Source organism: Giraffa tippelskirchi, chromosome 3, assembly GCF_054371585.1.
Source record: "Giraffa tippelskirchi isolate mGirTip1 chromosome 3, T2T-mGirTip1v1.2.pri, whole genome shotgun sequence".
Lineage (NCBI taxonomy): Eukaryota > Metazoa > Chordata > Mammalia > Artiodactyla > Giraffidae > Giraffa > Giraffa tippelskirchi.
Window position 1 is genome coordinate 139,449,540 of NC_137277.1, and position 10,917 is coordinate 139,460,456.

The 10,917-nt window shown below is 39.4% G+C and overlaps 1 long non-coding RNA gene across 1 annotated transcript in view; it reads right to left on the bottom strand.

Moving 5' to 3' along the window:
* Nucleotides 1-10,917, bottom strand: part of LOC145542491 (uncharacterized) — a 62,068-nt gene that overhangs the window by 47,785 nt on the left and 3,366 nt on the right. Inside the window, exon 2 of the long non-coding RNA XR_014079900.1 lies at nt 10,288-10,615. This is a non-coding gene — a long non-coding RNA (uncharacterized LOC145542491). The remainder of the gene's footprint in view (nt 1-10,287; nt 10,616-10,917) is intronic.

The window sequence follows — 10,917 nt, forward strand, 5'->3', positions numbered from 1 at the left end:
CATACATCTCTACTTTGTTCCTTTGATCTACTTAGACTGCAGTGAAGGGAATCTTTCACCTGGTAGTTCAACTGCTCAGCCAATGGACACAGCCCATTGTTAGGACTTTCCATCCTGTCTCTATCACTTCCCTTTTTACCTTCTGAGCACTGCCTCTTTTACTTTCCACAGAACCAGATAATACACATTCCCTCTCAAATTACAAGACACTTTCAACAAATAGTCATTGAACTGGCACTCTATAATGTGTACAATGATGAAACAGGGAAAGTGACTTTTCAGTCTACTTGGAGAAAGTAGATGACTGAGTTGGCAATTATAAATTAAAATGAAAAGTTCTAAAATTGGAATAAGTACAGTGTGTCGTGGGAAGACTCAGAAGAGGCACCTAACCCAGCGTCTGTACAGGAGGGAGTGTGGTCAACAATGCCAAGTGAAATAAAGGCAAAGAAAAGGTCAAGTAAATGGGTACACTGGCTGCATAAATCTCTACCCTGTTAGTAAGACATCATTTTAAAACTTCAAATAATTTAGAGTATGTGAAATAAAAAGTGAAAGTTCTTACTTCTACACACACTAATTTTAATACCCATAGTGATTCATTAATTTTTAGTTCATGTTCTTCCAGGTGTATAGATAGGAAAATAGATTTATGAATATATATCCATGTAATGAATGTATCCATTTTACTTTTCAAAAAATCTAATCACAGTATACATATTGTCATGCAGCATCCTTTTTTCCATAGGGACTTATTTCCTTATCATGCATATATATTTACCTAACTTAAAAATAGTTTATAGACTTCTCTACTAAGGATACACTAACTCACTTAATAAATGTCATCCTTTTATTATAATTTTATTTATTTAGTTTTGGTTGTGTTGGGTCTTCGTTGCTGGTTGGACTTTTCTCTAGTTGCAAAGAGTTGGGGGTACTCTTCACTGGGATGCACAGGCTTCTTATTTTAGTGCCTTCTCTTGTTGCTGAGCATGGTCTCTAGGCCCATGGGCTTCAGTAGTTGCTCTGCGTGGGCTCAGTAGTTTCAGTTCCCCAGCTCTAGAGCACAGGCTCAGTAGTTCTGGCACATGGGTTTAGTTGCTATATGGCATGTGGGATCTTCCTGGAGCAGGGATCAAATCCATATCTCTTGCACTGCAGGTGGATTCTTTACCACCGATCTACCAGGGAAGCCCAAATCTCTTCCTTTTGAACACTTAAGTTGTTTTCCATTTTTTCCCCTTCTAATAGTAGTATTTCAAAGAACATTCTATCCATTGGACTTAGTGATACATACTGAGAAAAGGATTACAATCTCAAGATTCTACACTTGCCCAAGATATGATAGGTGGCTCATTAGTAAAGAATCTGCCAGCCAATGAAGGAGATGCAGGAGATGTGGGTTCGATTCCTGAGTTGGGAAGATCCCCTAGAGGAGGAAATGGCAACCTACTCCAGTATTCTTGCTGGGAAAATCCCATGGACAGAGGAGCCTGGCGGTGGAGTCCCAAAGAGTCAGACATCACTGACCATGCACACACAGAAGATATGATATGTGTATGAGAAAAAAATTAGACATTTTTAGATCTGTAAAGTACTGCTTCTCTTTCTGGGGAATTTACTTGAGAAATCATTCTAGCAAAATCAAAAGCAAAACAAAACTATATCTCAGGGGGATTTAAAATGTATAAACTCATGAATGAGTGGTTAATCTGGCAAAATTTAAAAGACTAGTGTAGAAGATCATAGCATGGTTCCTGGATGGGGAACTTGGATATTATAAGGAAACTGGTATTTCCCAAACTAACATTTAGGCTTCTTTCAATTCCAAACAAACCCTGAGAGGGGCCTGTTTTTGAATCATGATAAATTTTCCTAGAAAAATAAGTAAATAAGAATGGTTAAAGAATGTTTATCAAAAGCGGACTGGAGGTTGGTATTTACTTTATCAGATGCTGAAGAATTGTAAATATATAAGAGTTAAAGCATGTTAAGTACTGAGAATAGTCAAATCAGTGACTCAGAAGTGATACTGGGAATTAGAGTTTATAAAATATAAAACAATATAAGGACATATTTTAAAGAAATTACAAATCTAAGGGTAAGGAACTGTTTTCTTAATAACTAATGTAGAGAAAAGGGAACTTTTTGATGATTACTTTATTAAAACTTTGCATCACAGAATACATATGGATAGATTAAAGAGAAAAACTCAACCCTAAAAAATTAGGGTAGGTATATAAGTTCACGGGCTTACCTGGTGGCTCAGATGGTATATCATCCCTTTATGAGGAAGGACTCCCTCAAGCCAGAAAGCAATGAAAGGAACAGATAATAGATTTTACCATATAAAAATATAAAATTTCTGTGGTTCTAAATATACATAGATAAAAGGAAAAGGCAAATCCCAAACTGGGAAATATTTGTACAAGATACATTTTTGCAAAAACCAGGTTGCCATTGCTTGTCAAAAGAATTGGTTAAATCCAATTCTTAGCCTAGTTTATGCCTAAACCTTTATAGATGAGCGTATCTGCAGAGAAATACAAAACCGTGTGCACTGGTTTACTGTTAATTGCTTTCAAGGGAGACTTTAGTCCTGTTCTACAATTGTAATACATTTCCCTAGGTCAATCACTTTGCCATGTTCCCTAACAACTATTTAGTAGCACCTTCTCACCCAGCATCTTCTCCCCATCTTCACTCTAATTTGATGATCTTGCTTATAGTGGCAATCAGAAGAGGATTTACATACATTTACACCACATCATCCCACCCAGTAGCATCTCTCCTCCTGTTGGAGAAGAATCTTCTGTGCTCCCATTAACACCTTCACAAGGGCACTAATTCCCACCCCTCTCAACTATTCACAGACAAGAACCTACCTCCAGAAATTCTCATTTCTCCTTTTCTCTAGTGAAACACTCCCTTCAGCCCCAGTCACGTATTTTTTCACATCTTAAAATAAAATTTCTCGTCCCACTTTTCCCTCAAGTTATTGTACCATTTCTCTTTGCTTTGCCACAATCCCTCCAGAAGGAGCTATATACACTTGATTTAACATTTCCAATTCCTTAACTTCTGTTCTCTCTTGAACGTAATCCATTGAGGTTTCCACCCCCACAAACTCCTCTGCAACTGCTCTTGTCCACATCACTAATGACCTTCATTATTGCTGAACCCAATGATCAACTGACTTTTCTCTCACGTGATCAGCAGTGCTTGACGCAACAATCACCACTTCCCAGAAATATGTGATTCATCTGGCACCCAGAACACCACTCTCCTGGCTGTGTTCTTCCTGTGTCCCTGTTTTTCATGTCTAAATGGCCCTCCTGATCTTCCACAACCCCCTAAGCTGTTTCCATTGTAGTCTTCTCCATTTCAGTAACAACTCTATCTTTCCAGGTGCTCAGGCTATAAATTAGAAAGTCAAATTTAACTCCTCTCATTTTCTCACATTCCACTTCCAGCCAGACTGAACCTGTTGGCTCTATCTTCAAAATAGATCCAGGTGCTGATCATATTTTACCATCATCACTGCTCCCACTCTGGTGCAAGCCAGGGCACATCTCCAGGGATTAATACATAACCTAACTGATTTCCCTGTGTCCACACTTGCTCCTCTTATTCTCCACCCAGCAGTCAGAGTGATGCTGTTAAGTCAGATTAGCATGCCAGGTTTTTGCTGACCACATCCTGAAGTCTTCACGTATGATAATGCCCCCTCCTCATCCTCATCTTTTACACTCTCTCCTAGCTCACTCTGCTTCAATCCCAGCAGATGGCTTACTGTTCCTGGAAAAAAGCCAGGCAGCTTGAGCCTTTTCAGTGGCTCCCTTCCTTCCTTTGTATCTTCAAATATCTTCTTCCTCACTCACTCTCTTTAGCCATTTCTGATAAATCCCTACCCCTTTCTTTGCTTCATTTTTCACCTCAGTTCTCATTACTTTCTAATGCACTATATAAACAGAAGCAGAAGATATTAAGAAGATGTGGCAAGTATACATAGAGAACTATACAGAAAAGATCTTAATGACCCGGATAGCCATGATGATGTGATCACTCACCTAGAGCCAGACATCCTGGAATGTGCAGTCAAGTGGGCCTTAGGAAGCATCACTGTGAACAAAGATAGTGGAGGTGGTGGAATTCCAACTGAGCTGTTTCAAATCTTAAAAGATGATGTCCTGAAAGTGCTGCCAGCAAATCTGGAAAACTCAGCAATGGCCACAGGACTGGAAAAGTCAGTTTTCATTTCAATCCCAAAGAAGGGCAACGCCAAAGAATGTTCAAACCACCACACAACTGCACTCATTTCACATGCTAGCAAAGTGATGCTCAAAATCCTCCAAGCTAGGCTTCAACGGTATGTGAACCAAGAACTTCCAGATGTTTCAGCTGAATTCAGAAAAGGCAGAGGAACCAGAGATCAAATTACCGACAGTACTCTTGCCTGGGAAACCCCACGGACAGAGGAGCCTGGTAGGCTGCAGCCCATGGGGTCGCGAAGAGTCACACACGACTGAGCGACTTCACTTTCACTTTTCACTTTCATGCACTGGAGAAGGAAATGGCAACCCACTCCAATATTCTTGCCTGGAGAATCCCAGAGACGAAGGAGCCTGGTGGGCTGCCGTCTATGGGGTCGCACAGAGTCGGACATGACTGAAGCGACTTAGCAGCAGCAGCAGCAGTAGGATTACAGAAAAAGCAAGAGAATTCCAGAAAAACATCTATATCTGCTTCACTGACTACGCTAAAGCCTTTGACTGTGTGGATCACAACAAACTGTGAAAAATTCTTCAAAAGATGGGAATACCACATCACCTTACCTGTCTCCTGGGAAACCTGTCTGCAGATCAAGAAGCAACAGTTAGAACTGGACATGGATCAACAGACTGGTTCCAAATAGGAAAAGGAGTACGTCAAGGCTGTATATTGTCCCCCTGTTTATTTAACTTATATGCAGAGTACATCATGAGAAATGCTGGGCTGGATCAAGCAGAAGCTGGAATCAATATTGCTGGGAGAAATATAAATAACCTCAGATATGCACATGACACCACCCTTATAGAAGAAAGCGAGAAGGAACTAAAGAGCCTCTTAATGAAGGTGAAAGAGGAAAGTGAAAAGGCTGGCTTAAAACTCAACATTCAAAAAACTAAAATCATGGCACCCAGTCCCATCAGTTCATGGCAAATAGATTGGGAAACAATGGAAAGGTGAGATACTTTATTTTCTTGGGCTCCAAAATCATTGTAGATGGTGACTGTAGCCATGAGATTAAAAGACACTTGCTCCTTGGAAGAAAAGCTATGACAAACCTAGATAGCATATTGCAAAGCAGAGACATCACTTTGCCAAGAAAGGTCCATATAGTCAAAGCTATGGTTTTTTTCAGCAATCATGTATGGATGTGAGAGCTGGACCACAAAGAAGGCTGAGCACCAGAGAATTGATGCTTTTGAACTGTGATACTGGAGAAGACTTTTGAGAGTCCCTTGGACTGCAAGGAGATCCAACCAGTCAATTCTAAAGGAAATCAACCCTGAATATTCATTGGAAGGACTGATGCTGAAGGTGAAGCTCCAACTCTTTGGCCACCTGATTCAAAGAACTGAGTCATTTGAAAAGACCCTGATGCTGGGAAAGACTGAAGACAAGAGAAGAAGGGGACAACAGAGGATGAGATGGTTGGATGGCATCACCGACTCAATGGACTTGAGTTTGAACAAGCTCCAGAAGATGGTGAAGGATAGGGAAGCCTGGCTTGCTGCTGTGCATGGGGTTCCAAAGAGTCGGACATGACTGAGTAACTGAACCACAAATAAAATTTTACTGATTTATTTGGTCTGCTGCTGCTGCTGCTAAGTCGCTTCAGTTGTGTCCAACTCTGTGTGACCCCATAGACAGCAGCCAACCAGGCTCCTCTGTCCCTGGGATTCTCCAGGCACGAATACTGGAGTGGGATGCCATTTCCTTCTCCAATGCATGCATGCATTATTTGGTCTATTGCCTGTTATTTACCTTAGAATGTAAGTTCTACAAAGACAGGGATTTTGTTTGTATTAGTTTTACTGATGCAGTCCCACTGCTGGCACATAGTTGTTGTTATTCTCCTGTCTTTGTTTCTCCTTGGTTTTTCTTTCTTACATATAGCATTTAAAAGCCAATCAAACCACCGACCTAGCGGCTTTTTTTCCCTGTCTTTGTCACATTTGTTGTTGTTGTTCAGTAGCTAAGTTGTATTGGACTCTTTGCAACCCTATGGACTGCAGCACACCAGGCTTCCCTGTTCTATATAACCTATGTGCCTCCAAGGTTGGTTGAATCTCTAGATACAGAACTTGCAGATATGGAAGTCTAACTATACATATCAGGAGACTTAACTATACACTGAGTAACTTTACTTTTAGAAATTTATCTGTTTATCTTGGATTTTCCAAGCTGATATAAAGAAAATATGTACTGTTCCAGACTTTTAACAGGTATATGAAAAAGAAGGGAAATATTCTGAACAACAGTGACAGAAATCTTCTAACCTGTTTTGGTTCTCAAACTTGGTTGCACATATTATCTAAAGGGTTTAAAATATATTTATGCCTGAATCCCACCTTCAGAGATTTTGATTCAATTGGTTTGGATTAGTTGTCTCTCTTGTTATATATTAGCAGCCTTTGATGATTAGTACTGAGATCCATTAATTCATTAGGGGCTGTAGGTAGTAATTCTGTTCACATCTGTGGGCCTGTATTTTTCACATACAAAATTAAGGGGTTAGAGTACATTTATCTATAAGCATCTTTGCAACTGGAATACTCTATGTTCATACAGGAAAATCTCTTATTTAGATTATAGGAATATTTGCCATCTCTTCCTATTGGTTTATTGGTGTATGTGTGCACATGTGTGTGAAAGAAGAGCACATGTACCAATGTCATAATGCTCAGAAATAAGAACACATATTTATTTTTATTATAGAGAAACTGAGATAATAAATCAAAATTTCATAAAGAGTCATCAAGTCTTCCATTCCAACAGGTGTCAGGCATGATGTTAGGGCAAACTGTCACATGCTTATTGTAGGGCCAGCTAGAGCAAGAAACAGGACTCTGAATCCAGGATAGCTGTTTTTTGTGTTTTTTTTTAATAAAATGGTCATTTGTTTATTATTTTTTTATAAATGTCTTAGTCTGTAGGGGCTGCTATAACAGAATACCATAAACTGGTGGCTTAATTTCTAAACAATAGTAATTGAGAAATATAAATATTTCACAATTCTGTTGGCTAGAAAGTCCAAGATCAAGGTATTGGCAGATTTGGTATCTGGTGAGAACCTGCCTCCTGGCTCACAGACATCTGTCTTTCTGTTGTGACCTTACATGGTGAGAGGAGCAAGGAAGCTCCCTGGTGTCTTTTTTTAATAAGAGGATTAATTACACCTATAAGGGCTCTGTCTTCTATACCTAAGCATCTTTCAAAGATCTCAGCTCCAAATACTAAAACATTGGTGACTAGATTTTAACACAAACACTAAGGACACAAACATTAAGTCTACAGCAACATAGGATGCTGAGAAACATTAGTAAACAAAAATTTCTTTCTAAAGCATCTAGGTATATAGTATGAAAAGGACTTTTTCATTTTACAGAAGCCTTCTTATGCTCAATTTGTATGCATGATTTGTAGCATTTTCTGCAACATCCTTTTAAGGATAAGGAGTATGATATATACTCCAGTTAGATAAACCTTCCACCAATAAAGAAATAATTTTATTAGTTTTGAGTTCAATCAGTTGCCAATAATATTTTGTTAAATTCAGGCAGACATTTACATGTGTGGTACACTTGAAAGTTTAGAACACATAAGTCAAAGTCATTCACTCTGTCATTAAAAAGATAATGTAGCTGAGTTGAATTAACTCATCCAGGGATGCATTTCTTCCCAAGGGAAACTACAAAGTTATTCCTCACAAACTAACCTCACTGCCCCCACACAATTAGACATTAGAGATCAGATAAAATGTCACTGCACTTACTGGGCTTCCCAGGTTGTACAGTAGTAAAGAATCTGTCTGCTAATACAGGAGACACAAGAGACAAGGGTTTGGTTCCTGGGTTGATAAGATTTCTTGGGAGTAGGAAATGGCAACTCATTCTAGTATTCTTGCCTGGAAAATCCCGTGGACAGAGGAGCCTGGTGGGCTACAATCCATGGGGTCACAAAGAGTCAGACACAACTGAGCACACAAGGCCTTTTTTTGGATCTTGCCAATTATGCTACAAAGTGGATTATCTCTGTAACATGAGAACACTGTAGTTCTTGTTAGTTTTCTTAATTGTTAATTTCACCACACAATATGTCTAGTATCAAACAGGCCTTGGCCAGGTGTTTTCTTGATGTTGTAATAGTTTACAATAGATGTAATAGTTTTAAAATAGATGGATAGTACCATGAAAGTGAAAATGACCATTGGAGGCCCAGAAACCAGAACCTAGTAGTGAGCATGGGTAGTGGGTCCTGGCGAAACTTATGCACAAGATTTTAATGGATGCACTTCTATATTGTTCTGGATCTCACTAAGCAGTATCTTCTTTATGCAGAGTAGTGGTGTTGAAATTCTGGGCATAAACTTATCATCTCAGAATAAGTCTATGTTTGGGCTATGAAAATGAGGAAACCCCACAGAAAACTAGTCTTAGAAGCAACACCTTGAAGTAATCTTGTAACTATAGTCAAGAATCAGCAATATAGTCCTTATGATCTAACTGGCTGGGCAGAGTGATGAATCTTTATTTCACTGAATGGTAATATTCTGGGTGGCAATAGTCACTCTTCCAGATGCCTTTTTTCTTTTAATAAATTAACCACCACCCTTGAGGAGTGATCAATAGTTTAAAACTGACCTAGGTTGAAGAATTTCTGAAATGCCCACTCCAGTTTGTTTTTTAAGACTGCCTTTAGTTTTGATGAATGAGAAAGCACTTGTTGCCATTTCCTTTCTGAGAACTGCTGAGTTAGTAGGGAAGGAAGTGAGAGATGTTCAATTGAATTGTCCTGTGGGGGAAGGACAGCGCTGGGCTGTGCCTCTGAGCACCAGCTTCTGCTTTGTGGGGCTGGCTTCCCAAGTAGCTGGTTCCTATTTATAAATGTCTGTAAAATTGGTTTGAGGAGTCCTACCTAATCCCCTTTCTGGAAACAGATGACCCCGGGTTCAGCGAGTGGCTAACTTTCTTTGCCCAAACTCAGCGGAACATTCTTAATTGGTTTCCTGTCCATAAATATTTTAAAGATTTCATCACAGAATAAGAGACACAGATGCATAGAACAGTCTTATGGACTCTGAGGGAGAAGGTGAGGGTGGGATGTTCTGGGGACAATAGCTTTGAAACATGTATATTATCATATGTGAAACAGAACACCATTCCATGTTTGATGCACGAGACAAATGCTCAGGGCTGGGGCAATGGGATGACCCAGAGGGATGGGATGGGGAGGGAGGTGGGAGGGGGGTTCAGGATGGGGAACACATGTAAACCCATGGCTGATTCATGTCAATGTATGGCAAAAACCACTACAATATTGTAAAGTAATTAGCCCCCAACTAAAATAAATAAATTTACTTAATAAATAAATAAAGATTTCGTCAAACCTTAAGAAAAAAAAAAAAAGAGGGTCTGATGTAAACATTGCTTCTGTGAGATTTTTTTTTTGTCTGTGTTGAAGAATATAGCTTTAGTAAAACCTAGTTGAAGCATCAAGTCACATCAGATAACAAGGATAGAATGAGAGCTTCTAATCCAGACTGGGAGTCTATGGTAGCCCTAATGTTGGATGTAGTTCTGTCATTAACTGACATGTCTCATTATTCGATATTGAAATCATGCTTATAATATTATTTTACACCATTTTCCAGCATTACATCAGTGTCTTTGGCACACTGGACCTTATTTGTCAATGAACTGAAAGTTTCTTAAGAATGTCTTAACTCTCCTGCTAATGTTGTGATTATTATTGAAACTCATTTCTTGTGCTGTAATATATCTGTGCTGCTTGTTTGTAGATGTTTGGGAAATGGTGTGGTTGAGATAAAAACATTCAGAAAGATTCAAGGAAAAATTAAGTCTTCTGCCAACTAAATTCTCTGATATTCTTAACATGCTACCATCTCAGACAGTTAATGAGATAATTCTCTAAAGTGCTATCTCGCTGCTAATACTTTTATTACTTTAGTCTGCTTTTTGACTCATAATTTCACCATTGCAATTTAACTCTAAAAATTACCTTTAGGCTGGAGGGCTCTGGGGTCAAGATTGCCTAGATTCAAAACTCAGTTTGGCCTTCTCTGGGCTTTCCTGGTGGCTCAGAGGGTAAAGCGTCTGCCTGCAATGTGGGAGACCAGGGTTCGATCCCTGGGTTGGGAAGATCCCCTGGAGAAGGAAATGGCAACCCAATCCAGTACTCTTGCTTGGAGAATCCCATGGACGGAGGAGCCTGGTAGACTATAGTTCACGGGGTCCCAAAGAGTTGGACATGACTGAGTGACTTCACTTCCTTTCTTTCTTTCTTTTTGGCCTTCCTTGGCTATGTGGTCTCAGGTTAATTTCATCATCTGTAAAATGGGGATAAAAATTAGCAATCACAGAATTACAGGATAGCAAGTGGGAAAATATTCCTTCAGTATCTACTATTTGTTAGGCACTATTGGACAATTTAGAAAAGGCAGAGGAACCAGAGATCAAATTGCCAACATCCGCTGGATCATTGAAAAAGCGAGTGAGTTTCAGAAAAACATCTATTTCTGCTTTATCGACTATGCCAAAGCCTTTGACTGTGTGGATAATAAACGGTGGAAAATTCTGAAAGAGATGGGAATACCAGACTATCTGACCTGTCTCTTGAGAAACCTGTATG